The following is a 17,741-nucleotide window of genomic DNA, read 5'->3' on the forward strand; positions in this document are numbered from 1 at the left end:
ACATGGGAATAGAATCATCCCCCGCCACCCCTCACCTTTCGGATTAAATCCATTGTTTTACTATCTAATAATCAATTTCTGAGGCTGTGTTCAGGATCAAAGTTCCTATTTCCTAGTTTTGAAATATGAGAAAGTTAAGAATCAGATAAGTTAAGCAACTGCCCCCATCTGCGTCCACATCATCTTACTTTTATTATACCTCACTGCCTCTCATCTCTGTAAAAATTTGGGTGTCTGCCTATCTTTGAGGAAGAAAGCACATAAAATGATCTCATAGCGCCCCCTTTGAGTGCTTTGATTGTAGGATGAAACTTTTTAATCTTGTGAATGCAGGAGCCTTGAGAATTCTGCCCCTTGGCTACCCAGTGGATGAGCGCCCACAGATACGCTCGGCTATGCCGTGCCGCCTCCACAAACGGCACTACTCCTATGAAGTATTTCCATTAATTTAATGTGGAAAATAAAGTTATAACAACATTAAAGACTGTGTTATAGTTTTACGCTCCGTACTGTTGGCAGAAAACTTGGTCTCTGTCCCAGAATTCTGCCCCAACTGGCCATGTCTCAGGAGGAAAGAATTCCTCCCATCTCTCTACAGCAGCTCATTCTGCCTAACTCAGACCCCTGCAGAGGGGAGGTGAGGAATACAAAAGGGTTCCAAAGAGAGAACAGGCAAACAGAAATGCCCTACCTCTTGAAAAGAAGAAAAAAGATAAATTATTTATTAACATCCTAATGGCTGTTAGGGATGTCATAAAGACACCCTTTGCTGCCACCGCTATGGCAAAGCAAATGTATACAAAACATTTCAACTGGAAAAAATCTTTTCACCAACAAGCCAACAACTTTGCCCTTATGTAGTATTTTGAGACTCCGCTTTTATCATAACTCAGGTCCACAGTGTTTTAGACTCAGTAAGATGCATATGAAGTGGTTAGACTTTTGCTTGTGGATGATATCAGTGGAAAAATGAACTCTAGGAAGGTTCCCACCATCCGTGCACCTTTGTACCCAGAGCTAATGCTACGGCTGTGGTTCTGCCAAGACTTTTGCACAACGGATGTTTCCTGGGAGGACGTCTCTACCGTGCCTCCCACAGCACGGCTGTGTGGGCTTGCACAAGGACATGAGCAGCTCCTGGGAGAAACTGGGGGTCTCAGAGTCATTTCAGAAGCCGGGGCCATGTGCTGTTCAGAGCATCAGCGCAGAAAGCAAGCCTCTGGCCTCATTCACCTCCTTACAAACGTCCCAGACTCCCTGTTCTTGCTCTGTGCTTAGAAGTGGAAAGTGAGATATCGTGAGGAATTGAAAGCAAGAGAAAAGGAGGGGGATCTGAGGACAGATCTTCATATCGGCATAATGGGATTCCACTGGCAAAATCCTGCTGCGTCATTCATCCTGTAACTTCAAAGGTGGGCGCCCTGGGAAATACCCTGGGGTTTCCAAGCCATAAAGCACTGGGGTATGTGCCCAACAAGAGATGGTACAATCTGGACTGGGGCTTCTCCAACTCCAGGATGTGTGGGTCACTGAGGGATCTTGCCAACATTTCAATTCTGACTCAGGAGATTTGGGGACGACGGGATGGTGAGGTACTGCCCTTCTAAACACCTTCCAGGTAGTGCTGCTTTCATAAGCAAAGTTGTAGGCAGAACATAAAATCCAAGGTCAGAACACAGGAGCTATGAAAGCTTGGGCTCCAGCGTTCTTATCTGTGCAGCGGAGATTAAGCACTATCCTGTCAGATTACCGTGAGCACTGAATGACATCATGTCATTCACCTGGCACATACAGGCTCCATACACAACTGTCTCGCTTTGAGCATTGGGCCAACTTTCCAAAAACTGTTGCCTTTTGCTAGGTTGGTTATTTTCAGTGGTGAGATGAACACGTGCAGGTTGAGGGGAAGCATGTGAAGCAGAGGTAGGTGAGGGGAGATAAAAGAAAAGCTAAGCTGGAAAGAATACATAAGAGAGACTCCGCACCTATCCTTTTGATGACATTCAGAGACAAACTCATGCAGTGACAGACGCATCTCTGGGACATCATATTAGGACAGGTGTTTCCTGGAGGAGGGAAGGGGCATGCTTTGTGGTTACAGTTACTAAAAGGAGGATCCTTCTTTTAATGGATCTTTGGGTAATGGATCCACCTTTTAAACGCGAGTTTCCTTTTTTATTCCAAAAATAAAGGCATTGAAGAAAGAGTGCTGCTACCAGAATACCACACGGATTTACCCTCATATTTGTGATTCCCCCAGAACATTTCCCAGACGAGGATAGCACAGACTTATGCATTAAATAAATGAAAGTGCACCCAGGGATTTTTACACAGCCTCAGAATACTCCACCAAAATTTAAGTCTAGAGCTTCACTCTTAAACTTTGCCCCACTTCCCTGAACTGTAGGTAGAATGAGCTCACTTGTGAAAATCACGTATTAAAACGATTTTCAATTTAATAAGTATTCAATGAGTGCTTACCATACTGGGCTATGTATCACTGTCTGGAATATAGCAATAAATAAGACCTGAGGATCTGGGAATACAGCTCAACGGCATGATGCCTGCCTGGAAAGTGTGAGGTCATGAGTTCGATGCCTGGTACCAAATAAATAAATAAATAAATAAGACATGAGTCTTGCCCACAAACAGTACAAATGCAGTCAAGAAGACATACCTTGTAACCCAAAAAATTGGAATATATTTTAGTAACTGTAAAAGGGAAAACCAGCCTGCATTATGAAAACGTAAGTGAAGAATATTTAAAATAATCCTTGCCCCAGGTGACTTAAAGGCTGAAGACAGCATGTGATACGTATGTGCTAGGACTTTTTTATTTTGGTTAAGTTAAAGTAGTTGCTAACGTGAAAGGAAGTGTCCGCTCAATTCCATCCCAACAACGATCAACTCAAGTTGCGTAATGGATCCTCCTTTTAAATGCCAGATGCGTTCCTCAGTTTACCGCTGTCCCCTGCGTTTCTTATAGGCGTACACAAGTACCGCTCATTCACCTCAGCAATTCGTATCTGTATGAGTTCTATTTTTCACTCCCGACTTGCGAAGAGGTGGTAGAGAAACAGAAGTCTTCCTTGAAGATGGATAGATGGGGAAGAAATTAAAAATAAGAAGAAAACCATACTTTCTCATATATTTATATTTTCCCCATATTTTTACATTTTTCCATATATTTATATTTTTCCTATATCTTTCCCCATATATTTACCATTTGGAGCATTCTTCATCTCTTTCTGTGGGTAAAGTTTCCATCTGGATCGCTTTCCTTCTGTGAAGGAACTCCTTTTGCTTCTTATAGTGACACTCTGTTACCTTTTGTTGACCTGAAAATGCTTGTGTTTTGTCTTCATCTTTGAAAAAGTCTTCATGGGGAATAGAATTCTAGCTTGGTGGTTTGAGTTTTGTTTTGTTTTGTTTCAGCGCTTTAAAGATGACCTCTTATTGTCTTGAGTCTGCCTGGTTTGTGACTAGAAGCAAGCTGCAATCCTTTGTTCTTCTGCACATGATGCATCCTTTTCTCTCTGGCTGCTATTTAGATTTTCTCTTTGGCTCTGGCCTTAGAAATTTAATTATGATGTGTCTGGCTATGATTTTCTGTTTTTTTCTGTTTTTTTCTTTTTTTTTTTTTTTTTGTGTTTCCCTTGGGTTTTTCTCCGGTACCGGGAACCGAACTCATGACCTTGCGCTTGCCAGGCAGGCGCTTTTGCCGCTGAGCTAAATCCCCAGCCCCTGGTTTTCTTTATGGTACTTCTTTTTGGAGTTTGTTGAGCTTCGTAGATCGTTGGGTTTACATTTTTTATAAGATTTACATAATTTTGAACCATTACTTCTTCAGATATGTTCCTGTTTCTCTCCATGTCACATTTCTGGGACTCTAATTATACATACGTCGCTTGACTTACTATGGCCTCAGAGTGCATCGGGAGGTCTACGAGTGTGCGAATGTGTCTTTGGTTTGGTTTCCTTGTCTTTCTTTTTAACGTATGGCTCATTTTGGTTAGTTTTTATTGCTATGTGATCTTCTCCTCCATATCATAGAATATTCTGGCAATCTTATCCAGCCTTTCTTTGAGACACAGTCTCACTATGTAGTTCAGGCTGGCTTTGAACACACTAGGTAGCCCAGATCGGCCACAAATTTGTTGCAACTCTTGTGCCTCAGCCTCTCCAGTGCTGAGATTACAGGTGTGCACTGCCACACTGGACTCTAATTCTTATTTCATGTATTTTCACCTCTGTAACGTCCCGTCTGAGACTTTTCAAGTCCTCTGTTTTCTATTATCCTGTGTATGTTCTCCTCTCCATCTTTAAGGATAAGCTCGGGGATGTCCTTCGCTACTCATTCCATTATCTCTATCACTTCCCAATCTGTTTCTATTAATTCATTTTTCCGTTATTAGAAATCATGTTTTTACATTTCTTGGCATCTCTAATAATTGCTTTTTGAATTACTGTGCAGGCATTATGAATTCTATTTTATTAGGTACTCAATTTTATTATCTTCCTTAAAAAGTGTTAGATTTTGTGGCAAATCAGCTTGATCCACTAGAAGCTTCTACGAGCTCCTGGTGTTGTTCAGCTTAGGGATCTCTGAAAGTTCTTTTCCTGTTCTCGATTACTTCTTTACACACACGTGCAGACTGGTAATGCTTTGCCAAAGACATTCAGTGAACCCTCTGTAGGTTTTTGGAGCTCCCTTTCCAGTGAGTTCTCCCTTTATGGTTATCTGCCCTGCAAACTCTGGTCTCCTCCATCTCTAGATATTTATTTCTATCCTCTAAATTGAGCAAGGGGCTGTACTTTGATTATGACACCCTTGGCAGTGTGCTGAAAAGCTGCCCTCAAATGTAAGCTGTGGCAACTACAGAGATTTTGGGATTTTTGGAGCTCCCTTTCCAGTGAGTTCTCCCTTTGTGGTTATATCCCACTGTAAATTCTGGACTCCTCCATCTCCCTAGATGTTACAGGGGGAAGGCAATTGCTGTAGTGGTGAATCATTCGTGTGCAAAAGCAGGAGCTGTGGAGCTGTGTAGAAAATGAGAGTAAAGAGCGCATTTCAGGTGGGCATGATCTCATAAGCCAAAGCAACAGGTGAAAAACAGCCATCATGAGTATCGGGAAATAGCAATTCAGTGTTGCTGCAACATAAAACTACACACTGGAAGGGGTTAAGGGTTACCTGTGCTGGAAGGTAAAATATGAAGCTGGCCCTGGGATCCAAAGCCAAAATCTGGGGCTACTGGGGACCAGTGATTAGAACTAAAGAATAGAAAGAAAAACAGTGGACAAGGAGTTGGGAGACCTTGGTTTAAATTCTGGTCTATTTTTGGCTATGTATCCTTGAACAACTTTTTTGTACTTTAGTTTTCTCATTTGTAGAGTGAGAGACCTTCCCCGATTCTTATCCAAGACTATGTTTCAAGGAGAATTTTCTAGACTTGTGTTCAGTGGATCCCACACATCTGGCTGGGATCTTTAGAGAAAATAGGTTATTAATGCCGCATATCGGTCACCTACTGCAGACCAAGATTTGCATTCAGGGCTTTGTATACATTATCTTTAATCCTTATAACAACCTGCATCTCATCAGGAAACAGAGAGGTTAAAAGCTCACCTAGGTTTGTCAAGCTAAAAATGGTGAAGCCAGGATCTGAACTCAGGTCTACTACATCTTGTGGACCACATCATGCTGTTTCTCTCATGGGGCCAGGCATCAAAATATCTTTAAAGCTTTTTGAGTAACTCAAACATGCACCCAGGGTCAAGCCAATCCAGAAAGTTAAAAGCAGGTTTGAGATAGCTACCTTAGTAGTAACCAATAGCACTGCCAACAGTACAGCTCACTCTACATTTGAAAATTACTTTTATTTTTTATTAGTACATAATGATTACCTTCATTGTGGGGAGTCAGTACATGTACATAACATGCCTTGGTTTTTTTCAATCCCAAACCCTTCCCAACCCTCCCTGTTCATTCCAATTCTTGACTCCTTTCTTATTTCCAAAAGCTCTATTTCCATTTTTTATTCAGTTCTTTTCTACCCCTTTTCCTCCCTTCCCCTCCCCTCTCCCTCTTGTTCCCCTTCTCATTTGAAAAAGATCTCCCTACTTCCTATTATCTATATTTTATTTTGCTCATTTATATTTTGGGTTCCTCATATAGGAGAAAACATACAATATTTAAGTATTGTGTCTGATTTATTTCACTTAATATTATGGTCTCAGGATGTATCCATTTAGCTATGAATCCTTAAGTTTGTCCCTTATGGCTTAGTACTTCTCCACTGTGTATAAATACCATATTTTCTTTATCTATTCATCTGTCAACAGGCACATGGGCCTCTACAATGAAAATTACATGACTCTGAAAAAAGAAGATCAAAGAGAACATCACAAAATGGAACATTATCCCATGTTCCTGGATAGGCAGAACCAATATAGTCAAATTGGCTATACTTCCAAAACGTACACATAGATTTAATGCAATCCCAAACAAAACACCAACAGCATTCCTCACAGAACTAGAGAAAACAATCTTAAAATTCATAAGGAACAAGAAAGGAGCCAGAATAGCAAAAGTAATTCTGGGTGACAAAAGCAAACCAGGAAGCATCACATTCCTGTATTTGAAGTTATATTACAAAGCTATAGTGATAAAAACAGCACGGTACTGGCATAAAAACAGACATGTGGATCAGTGGAATGAAACAGAGGAAACAGAAACAGCCCCAGGTCTACTCACCTGTTTGATCTTTGACAAAGGGGCCAAAAACACACACTGGATGAAAGATAGCCCCTTTAATAACGGATTCTGGGAAAAATGAGTATCCACATGCAGAAGATTGAGTCTAGACTCATACATCTCACCCTGTACTAACTGAAATCAAGGCAGATCAAAGCTGTAAATGTTAAAGCAGAGACACTTCATATGCTGCAATGTAACATATGCAGAACTTGTAAACACACAGGCATAGGGAAGAACTCTCTGAATACAACCCCACTGGCACAAGTAATAACACCAAGTATCAACCAGTGGGATCTAATTAAAAACCTGCACAGTAAAGGAAACAAACCACACGGTGACGAGACAACCTACAGAATGGAAAAACTTTTGTCTCTTTCTCCCTTTTCTTAGAGACGATGAGTCCAAGAGGCAATCTTTTTAGTTCAACAAATGGTCAGTTATACTGTCTGCTTTGTGCTTTTTTGCCATGGTAGAAATGGACTGGAAATACGATGATATTTATTAATGTTGGAGCAAATTGATTATGCAATTAAATTTGCATCAAAGTACATTGATGTCAGTACAGTTAATATTTTACTATAATCATAGCAAGCCATTGAAACCTTACTAGGATCCATGTCCTGTTTTGGGCATTTTACTTTTATTGTTTCCACTAATTTCTATAATGACCTCATGAAATAAGTACAGTTATCAAGCCTGCTTTACAGAAAACTACCACCTAGAGTTACACAGCAGAGAATCAGGGATGAGCTCAGGCCATGTAGCTGAGAGCCCAAGTTCCCAGCTCCTCGTGGGATGGTTTCTCTTCCTATAGTGTCTCCCAGGGGAGGGGGAAGATATGCTCTTTTCAGTTATCAGTAGTGAAGTGGGGACAACTATAAACACTAAAAATGCCATCCCATTATTCTTGTAAAAGGTAACCAGAACAGGGAAGGAAACTCCTGCTGCCCTGAAAGCAAAGCTCTTACATTCTTTCCATCTCTCTGAGATGAAACCTCATTTTTAGCACACGGGTCACTGCTCAAAAGCAATACCTGCCTTTATCTTTTTGATCTGTGTGTGGTCTCAGCAATGTACGTGTGTTACGGGCCATGCCACAAATCTGGCTTTCCCTTTCGCTAGTAATGATTTTACTGCGCAGACCCTGTTAACATGAAAAGCTGGGAACAAAGAGAAACTTTGACCAGCAGCATTGTTTTCACGGCTAAATGGGCCCATGATGTATCACCCAGTGATAAGGAAAACAATTTTAAACCATTTTCTTTAGGTATGAGAATCACCAACATCTAAATCAAAGAGGGCTACTTAAAAGGTCCAGGGAGATATGAAACCAGCCAAGGGTTGGGCCATAGTATAGAAGCCTGCACTCACATTTCCTGGAGACTCTCACCCTGGCAAGCATAAGGGTGTCTCAGTGCGTAGGTCTCTTTCACAAAATAAATCAGTTTAAGGAAAGCAACTTTTCTCTGGATAGGCCTTGATTACCTTGCAGGTAGCAGGGTTGGGGGCACTTCTCCAGGAGACAAGCCGATTTCTCTACCAGCCTGGGAAATGACTTCACATTTCTACGAGAAAAAGGTCAAGAAAGGTGTGGCGTACTGATTAGGAAATGTTTCCTGATAGCCTTCAGTCACAGATTCTCTCCCTTCAGCACGGCTGGAGGTGATAGCAGCATGCTTAAGAAAAATGTATAGATGACTCCATTGTTGGTTTCAACTTCCCTCAAACAAAAAAAAAACTTTTTTGCTCAAGCTTACTATGAAACATGAAAATTAACATAGAACACTCTATATATACTCACAGCATCAAGATAAAGGAACTAACAAAAACTGCAGAGAAGAAAGCCAGGGCCCTGCCATTCTTCTCGGCTGGTTGAGAAGCCAAAGAAGGTTCCCGCTGATCACACTGGTCCTGGGAACAGGATTCTGTGAAGTGTGAGCAGAGGGAGCACACAGGAGGAGCCCACAGCCACGCACACAGCCGCTGCAAAAGGACGCTGCCTCACCAGTAGTCTCCAGGGCGCTCAGGAGCCGGGAGCGCTGTACAAACAGGGAGGTGACAGCCGTAGTGAAGGTCACTGTCGCTGTTTTCCTCTGTGCATCTTCTGATTAGTCAGGCAAACTGTGCTCCTTCCAGGTTTGATCCTGGTGCTGGTTTTGAAGCACTGCCTCATAGCCCCAGATCCTTCTTTACTCTCTTCTGAGCTGCAGGCTTCCAGCTGCCACGGCCCTAAGAGAGGTAACAGTTGTCTTTAGTACACACACGCGCGCACACACACACACACACACACACACACACACACACACACACAGGAGAACCTGCTAGGCTTAAACTGTCACTCGGTGATATTAGTAAAGAAAACAGGACAACGCTTGTTTTGTTTCCTTTTGGATTTTAATTATGTACATAAATAGCGACCTGAGAACAAGGTGCTCTAAGGCTCGTACATTATCTCTGGGCAAAAGGATTTCAGATTTGTTCACATGCCGTAGAGCATTACCCAAGATAATAAAAAGGCTGAGTTAAAAAAAAGAAAAGAAAAGAAAGCCAGGTCCAACCGAACAATAAATTGAAATTAGCCCAGAATTAACAATGGATTAAGCTTACATGTCCGTCATTTTCCTTTTAAGAAGTTTTAACCCAAATCGAAAGATTATTCTCTCAACCCTTAAAAGAGGTGAGCACTACCCCCAGGAATAACCAATATCGGAATTACCGTGGGAAGGACTTACTCACTGTACAGGACTTTGGACTAAATGAGTCTAGATTCTGAGTGGAAGATGTTAAGTTTGCAGACGGGCAGATGCATCTAAGGACACGGGGCCTGCCTGGGGGCCGCTGACAGGGTTGTGGAGGTGGGAGCACCATGCGGTCCCCTTCGGCGAAGTGCTCCAGAGAACATTTCCTACCTGGGGGGCCAAGTGGGGAATGGGGGTCCCAACCCGTCCCCAAGACTGTGCCGCAGGTCTATATGTAGTGTTCTTTCTGGTCTGCTGTAAGAAGCTGGGTTTGGGGACCCACACTCAAAATGTGGGCTCACTTTGCTGCAACATTAATAAACATTATATATTTTCAATCAATCTCTACTATAGCAAAAAAAAAAAGAACAGGGACAAGATGGCACAATTAACCGCTTGCTGAACTAAGAAGATCCCAGAGGGGGTCATTCCTGAGTGCATCTTTTCTGGAAAATTAAAACTTACTCAGCCTCTAGCCCCTGTAGGGGTTGGGGTGTAGAAAGGTCACATCACAGTGAGCCTGGCAGAGGTCACAACTACAGTGTGTCTGAATTGCTGCCCCTCCGGCAATGCACCACTGTAAATCGAGGTGTCCTTCTCAACAGGTGGGAGTTATTCGTTGGATCCCTAGGTTGTGGAGTGAATCCAAAGCAAAGTGTTTTCCGACTGACGCCTCTGGCCCCAGAGAAGATGCCCCAGTAGCGGCTGAGCAGGCCCTTGCCCGACTCCAGCACTTTCACAGTCTGAGTCCCATGGGCTGCTTCACAGTCCCTACTGTGCGTCACCGAGGAGCTGCTCCCAGCCAGGGCTTACCAACAGGACTGGCCCGATGCGACGTACCCATACTAAAACTTGGAAGTCTCTTCATACTGTCACATTAGTATTTTTAAAAAGCACTAGAAATTATTATTAAAATTAAAATGTGAATAGCTGCCATCGGCCCTCAATAGGTAGCAGGAACTTTACAATTTACTCCTTTAATAAGCATGGGACTTCCCAATCCTACCTGAAATCTGCCTGTGACCTGCAGAAAGTCTAGGACTTTGCTGCCCCCGAAGCACAGCAGCTGGCAGCTGCAAGCCTGAGGAAACACAATTCATCCCTCCTCTCCTGGGAGGGAAGCCGCAAGTGTCCACGCAGCTGATGAGAGCTTTCCTGTATGTTTCGTCAGAACTGAAGCCATTGGGGCTGGGGATTCAGCTCAGCAGCAGAGCGCCTGCCCGGCAAGCGCAAGGTCGTGAGTTCGATTCCCGGTACCGGAAAAAGAAAAAAAAGCTGAAGCCAGGTCCAAAGACTTATATCCAGGAAATCACCACAGACAGTTCCCTTTCAACATGTCAATGCCCATCACCTTCAAACCCTAAATGGAACTGGTGATCCCCCCGCCACACCCTGAAGCTATTTGCTCATGAGGAACACGGAAAAACCATCTTTCTTTTCTCTTGTTTTCAAAAAGCAAAGGATGCACAGGACAGGCCACAACCAGTGGGGGACGTACACTGCTAGCGGACAGTAGTGACGGGACCCCACAAAAGCAAATACAAGGCGCTGTGCTAGTCTTATCTTATTTTGGCTGTCACTGGCAGCAATCAGAAATCATCAAATTTGGTAAGAATGGGCCAGGGGCAAAGTGCTGAACCAGTTCCCTTTCTGGTACCTGCCTGCTGCTCAGCAGTGATCAATTAATCAGCAACATCACTTCTCCTTTTCCTAGTCACGTGTCACATCCTCTCTCTCCCTCTCTCTCTCATTCAGTACACTTATACAGGAAAGGGAAACACAGGTCTCTGCCACCACACTCTTTGTAGTTGGGGAAATAACCTTGTGTGTAATAAAAATCAGTAACATTTATTAAATCCTAAGCGTGGGATATTCTTCCCAGTGCTCCGTATGCATTGTGCTAGTTAATCATCACAATGACACGTACGACTTTCACATCCTCTTATACATGAGTCAGCAGTGAAATCCCTTGCTCAGTGTCGCAGGGCTCAGAAGTAGAGGACCTGGGATTCAAACCCAGACAGTCTGGCTGCAGCCAGAGCACAGGCTCTTAACAGCTACACTCTCTGACCTAGCTAAGCCCCTGTTTTCTCATCTTAAAAGGGGAAGCTTAGAAGCCTCAGGGAAGGATGGTGTGGGTCTACTGGTTAAACTAGATAACGTGTGTATGTTCAGCAGAAGGCCTGGGATAGAATAAACAATCAAAACTCTCAGCCAGTGTTTTTTGCTTTTTCTGCTCCTCTTAGCCCAAAGCCCAAGCGATGTAACCACTGGGGAAGACCTGAAGAAGTTTTGCCAGTCTCTTTTCTTCCCTACCCGGGCATCCCGTGTCCTTGTGCTAGTGTACTGTACAACTAAGACTTGGAAAAATAACAGTGAGGTCACCGAGTGCCAAGAATATGTTAGGTCTTCCAAAAAATTCATCATTCTACAAAACCTGTTTAGTTCCCCAGCCTGCTCAGCCTCTCCTAGTGGGTTTCAGATCAGCAGCAATATATGCTTTGCGAACCTTGTAGGCAAGAGATTCTGCCGCTTGAAGACTGTCTGTGCAGGAACACAGGTTCCTCTGAGTTCAGCAGCGAGGGCGACTGGGCAGCACCCGGAGTCAGTACCATTCCGGATCCTTCAGCCTTTCCGCCCCCGTTGTGCGCTATCACGGTGACTGCACTGACTGTTTTGGACTTACAGCTCAAGTTCTATTTCCCCTTTCTGTGTGCTGCGTTGTCCAGGGCTGGATATTTCACAGTATTTCTTTTCCTTCGTGGCCTCCTCTCCAGATACTGCTTTCTGTAAGTTACAGAGCAAGCAAACAGCGCAGAGTGTTCTCGCCAGCCAATAAAGCTTCAATTCCAATCCAGCTCATCTCTTAGGCAACGAGGGGTGCCCACCTCCTCTTCCACCCCACAGCTCAGCAGGGAACACGTTCCACCTTCAGGACGAGGCAAATGCTAACTGGACAGGTGAAAGAGAACCGGCCATCCTGAAAATATGAAGGGTTGCTTCTCTAACAGGAAATTCTACCTGTATTTTCTTAGAAAGCCAGAAGGCAGAAATAACTGGTTATAATCCAACATGCTGAGTGTTTTGCCTGAGGTCCACTTGTCACATAATTTAAGGCAAGTCTGTTTGCTTCTCTGGGACTCAGTTTCCCATCTGTAGAATAATATCTCTGGCATCTCCACCACAGAAGTAAAGCATTTTACAGTATGTTCCCTCTTCACTCCACGGTCATGTCAGAGTTGGCACAGATCTACTGCGTTAGGACCTGAAAGGAAATAGAGGAACAGAGAAAGTTTGTGACCTGCCTACAGTTGCAATAGAAGTGAAATTATTAATATAAAAATAAAGCACCTTGCTTGCAAGTCCCTGGACTTGGGCATTTAATTGAACTGAGGGGATCTGAAAACCCAGTCTAACAGAAAGCATTCCCATTCAGCTAGAAAACCACTGGTCTTATGGAGTTTCACACTATACAAATATTCCATACTTGTGGCCTACCACCTTGAAACACGGCTACTTCAATCTTCAGAGTTACCTTGTGAAATACATTATTAGTCATTATTAGTTCCATTTTATAGCTGGGGGAACTAACAAAGAGAGTTCAAATGGCTTCTCTGGGGCCACAGAGGAAGTCGGTACTACATGGGAGAAATTCTTGTATTTGCCCTGTCTTCCTCACACAAAGAGAGAAAGTAGGTCTTCTGGTGAAGTTCTCTCAGACAAAATCATTCCTACAACTACAGACATGTTCATAAGACATTAGCTTCTCGATGCAATTATAGCTATAGCATTTCTAAAAATGTTTACCTAAAATCAAATATAATACTAATAATGGGAAAAAACAATAGAAGTTGTATTCTCTAATTGCAGTCACTGAGCAGCGAAACTTGGGGAGACTAAATCCTGTACACATTAATTTAATTAATTGCATTAATTAATTTTATAAAAATGACATTCAGTTAAAAATTAATGTCTCGATGTAGCTCAGTGGCACAAGCACCTGCCTCACAAAAATTAATGTCTCAATCACATGTGTGTTGGCCAAAAATATCAGAAGACTTTCTGTGGACTCTCAAGAAGTGGGTGTGGTATGTGGTGATGAAGTGTGTGTGTATACTATAAATTAGACATTTATTGAACATTAACTGTGTATCAAATGCTGTGCCTATTTATCTGGAAATGGAAGTAAAATTATTCTCCTTTCCCTATGAAGAGTTTAGAATTTAAATAAAAAAACATATATGTATGTGTGTATATATATATATATATTTATCTATATCGATATATAGATATATATATATCTGAGGCTCTGATAAAAGCTGGAGTTTAAATATATGTTATTTAAATATTTTTAATTTTGCTCCACACATTTCTGAAAATTTTCAAGCAGCACCTAATCATGTTAACTATAATTTGTTCTTTCCATTTGAAATTATTTGCTTAATCTCCCAATCAATTTTCAGATTTGGAATTCCCTAAGTGGTCAGTGTGCTTTAGCTCCCGAACAGAACACTTACATCATCAAAGTGTGTCAGAAGACAGAGCGCCTAACTCACAGTCCTGTTCCTCTATTCTGTGTTAAAGCGGGGCCTCCAATCTGCCAGGGTCTCTGCTGTGTGCAGCACATATGAAGAGGAATCAACCGCAAAGCCTGCCTGACGGAGCAGTGAAAGAAAGACATAAACAGAGGAAGACCTGAAGTGCAGCGAGGTGACTGCAAGCCGACATCCACACCTACAATATACGAGCAGCACCGAGAGAGAGCCCCGGTACCACGTGGGGCGCACGGCGGTGTGCTGAGTGCAGGAAAGCTTTACGGAGGAAGTGAGGCTTGAGTGCTTCTTTCCCCAAGGTGACAGGAGGATGAGGACTTTTCCAGGCCAAAGAAGCAGCATGTGCAAAAGTAAAATGGCATGATTTGGGAGTCTCATGGGGGTCTCCCTATCATGAGAAAACCTCCTGAGAAGGCTGGAAATGGGTCAGGCTCCATGGAAGGCTTCACACAGCACGCTGAGTCAGACACCAGACCGTCTCCGTGACGAAGTCAGCCCCAGCATCTCCACTGGCGACTGGCACTCTCTGACTTCGCTGTCTCACCGCCTTCTTCTGTCCCGGAGCGGGGGTGTCTGCCTCTGACTTCTCCAACATGCAAAAGAGACCTGTGCTCCACCAGTGGGATAAACAGATAAACAGCAGTATGTTATCGCTGGAGGTGCTGCTGTCTTCGTTGGACTCACAAAAGTGTAACCCTTGAACAATAGATTACAGTTAAAATTCTAATGTCTAGTTGTCCAATGTGTGCACTGGCCAGTCCTCTGACACCTCTTCCCCTGTCCTTAGCATTCTGGCTTTCCCACAGTTGTTTATACGCAACTTAGTTGTTCTATTTCAGTCTCAGCTGTTACTTCCTGCCGCAATAAAAATTATCACAGAGGGGTATAGGAAGACTTGGGAATCAGTTGTGGACTCTCTCTCTCATTGGACCCATTTCACAGAAAACTGAAGTCAATTTTATTTTATGGAAAATTACCATTATTGTTAAAACGTCCTTTAACAAGTCTCTACAACTGTTCAATGCCTACTTCTGAGTTTCAACAGTAGTAAGAGACATCTCCATAGCAAGCAATAGGGTATTCTGATGCCATTTGCAAGGGGAAGGTCTGTATACAGATATTTACATCATGGCTAAAGAACCATCCTAGGTTAAAGTCCTTGAACAAAGAACAATTAGGTCTTTGTTTGAAGTTGTACAGTGAAAAAAAACCACTGGAAGCTTATGTCGATAGGCCTTTCTTGAGTGGTAACGTCCTTTGAAAGTATCTTTAAAAGAGTGAGCGTGCTAGGTAATGCAAAGAACATTACATTTTTAAAACTTCCACGCTGGGGAAAGTGAGTTACTTGGTGTGCGTGGACACCATCAGATAAAAAGTGCTGGACACATAAGTTTTAAAAGAAACAGTGACTTTCACTACATAGAAAAACTAAGAGAGATTACCACTGACAAAGACAAAATCACTATATGGTCATTTTACCATACATCGAATACTTACTAAGGAACTAACCTGTCACACAGCTAGTATGAAGCAGAATCCAAATCTTTTGCTATTGTCACACACCAGTCTGCAACCCATGGAGGCAGAAAAAAAGAGAAGAATTTACTATACAAACATATGCACATATATCCCACAAATAAGGTGATACGACTCTCTTTGCCAATAACACAATAACATATTTAAATATTAGTATAAACTGTTTAAAAACTTAGCAAGCAGCCATTAAAGTGTCAACGAGCCTGATAATAAAGGCCAAAGGATCCTATTTATAAATCTTCATCAAATTTTTAAGTTGTACTGATTATGAGTTTTTAGAATTATAGATAATTTTAAATCATTTTCACCGTACGAGGAAGAAAGAAACAACTCATGATGTCCCATTTGAATCTGAAAAGGGGAAATTTCTGAAATAACTTGCTAGTGACAAGTGGAGAAGAAAGTAAATCAAGAAGACATCCTTGGATTTTGTTAATTCCTGAAGCTGAAAATTTTGAATTTAAAATGGAGTGGAGAGAGTAAAATACTTACTTCTCTGAAGGATGTTTAGAGGATAATACCATTCAAAAAGCCTGTCAGCAACAATTTATGCACAGCATGAAGAGTAACAAATTCTGCCTCTATGGTTTTTATCTGGAGAAGAAAACAAGTCAAAAGGGAACATTCCCAAAAAAGTTCAAATTTGTGCCCCAGCCTCATAGCCTAACTCACACTCACCTGTGTGGTCTTATGGCTTAGTTCACATACACAAATTAGCAGTAGTAAACTTTTTAGTAAGCTAAAAGCTAGTTTAAAAACAACAACAGCAACAACAACAAAAACAAAACATTCTGCTCCTGGAGTTGAATGGAAATCCCCTTTCTTACATATTCAGTTTCTCACAAGTTCAAGGTATGTAAAAAAGGGAAGAAGTTGGGCTGGGGAATGCAGCTCAGCAGCATAAGCGCTTGCCTCACAAGGCTGAGGTCATGAGTTTGATTCCCGATACCAAAAAAAAAAAAAAGAAAGACATTTCTTTAAAAAGCACTTCCTTTTGCCACATTTTAAAATTTTGCTCTTTTATCAATTGCTGGCAGGCAGAGGCTTCTGAAAGCTTAGAAACATAGTGGTATCTTTTAAATTAGTCATCATGGAACTTAGCATCAAATTATGTACATAGCCAGAATACCATGCAGTTCTTTCCACAGTTACTCCTGTATAGGAAAAAATAATATAATAATTTACATCTTAGTATATGTGCTGCTGAAGTGAGCACAATAATTTACATTTTAAATCATTGGGATTTACCGTTGATCATTACTGCAATAAAATCCAGTTGGGGGGAAAATCTTGCTACAGTTTTCCCTCAGGAATAACTTTTTATAGTTATAGCCAGATAAAATATACTTGCCTATAAGGTGAAAGCTACTACTATATCCTACCATCTGTATTACATATTACTGTGAAATTTTATTGAGGTTAAATTTAAGTATGTATTAAAATAAGACCAATTGTCTAACCAAAGAAAACATTCACAAATCTAGTAGTTTAAGAAAGGATATGAGAAATGTAAGGTACTAAATGTATATTTTGTTAGCACCGTGTAACAGAATGACCAGGGAAGGAGTAAGTAAATTGCCTGGAAGTCCAAGGGTTCATAGTCATTTCTTTAACTCCAAGTTGGGTAGAATCTTCTCACTAGCCCAATGTGCCCACACAAACCACTTATAATCATATGATTCACATTAGCATTTGAATTTTATTTAAGACCTTTCAACACTTCAGAGGTCATTGCCATTGAATTTTTGAGAATACACTAGTTCTCTTTGTTTTTCCTGGTCAATTGAGATAAGTTTTTGCAATTTGTACTTGGTAGTATCTGCAGCGTGGTTCAGGTTTTAAACAAATTCCTAAAATTCTTTTGTTCACTTCTTGAAAGACTCCAGCTCCAGGGTCTGTGTTCCCATTCTAATTTGCTCACATTCAGTCATTTGATTTTAGCATCTTTTTACATTTTATAGATTAAAACATTTCTTCTTGATATAATACTGTCAAAAAATTTACATTATATGCGAGAATTACGAAGGTGTCCCCCAAATGTACCATTCAAAATATTTTTTAAAAAATTAAAAAAGAAGATGCATCAAATTGCCCATGTTTAATATTTTGAGTGATTTTAATTTTTCAGTGATTCAAAAAAACCAAACCTGGTCC

The 17,741-nt window shown here is 41.6% G+C and overlaps 2 long non-coding RNA genes across 3 annotated transcripts; both read right to left on the reverse strand.

The window, feature by feature from the left end:
• Positions 1–2,812: 2,812 nt before the first annotated feature.
• LOC106149935 lies at positions 2,813–3,606 on the reverse strand. The gene is made up of 2 exons (XR_001236432.1): positions 3,224–3,606; positions 2,813–3,088 (listed from the first exon to the last, which is right to left on the reverse strand). It is a non-coding gene; the product is annotated as an uncharacterized LOC106149935 (long non-coding RNA).
• Positions 3,607–3,758: 152 nt separating this feature from the next.
• LOC106149933 lies at positions 3,759–16,364 on the reverse strand. Of its 2 annotated transcripts, XR_001236430.1 has the most exons (9): positions 16,266–16,364; positions 16,080–16,181; positions 15,561–15,618; positions 14,016–14,657; positions 12,702–12,763; positions 10,505–12,285; positions 8,562–8,989; positions 8,132–8,325; positions 3,759–5,040 (listed from the first exon to the last, which is right to left on the reverse strand). It is a non-coding gene; the product is annotated as an uncharacterized LOC106149933 (long non-coding RNA). The 2 variants fall into 2 exon arrangements; XR_001236429.1 differs by having other exon boundaries at positions 10,505–12,763.
• Between the last annotated feature and the right edge of the window lie 1,377 nt (positions 16,365–17,741).

This window comes from Chinchilla lanigera, unplaced genomic scaffold, assembly GCF_000276665.1.
Source record: "Chinchilla lanigera isolate Chin_1 unplaced genomic scaffold, ChiLan1.0 scaffold00057, whole genome shotgun sequence".
In the NCBI taxonomy this organism is placed as follows: Eukaryota; Metazoa; Chordata; class Mammalia; order Rodentia; family Chinchillidae; genus Chinchilla; species Chinchilla lanigera.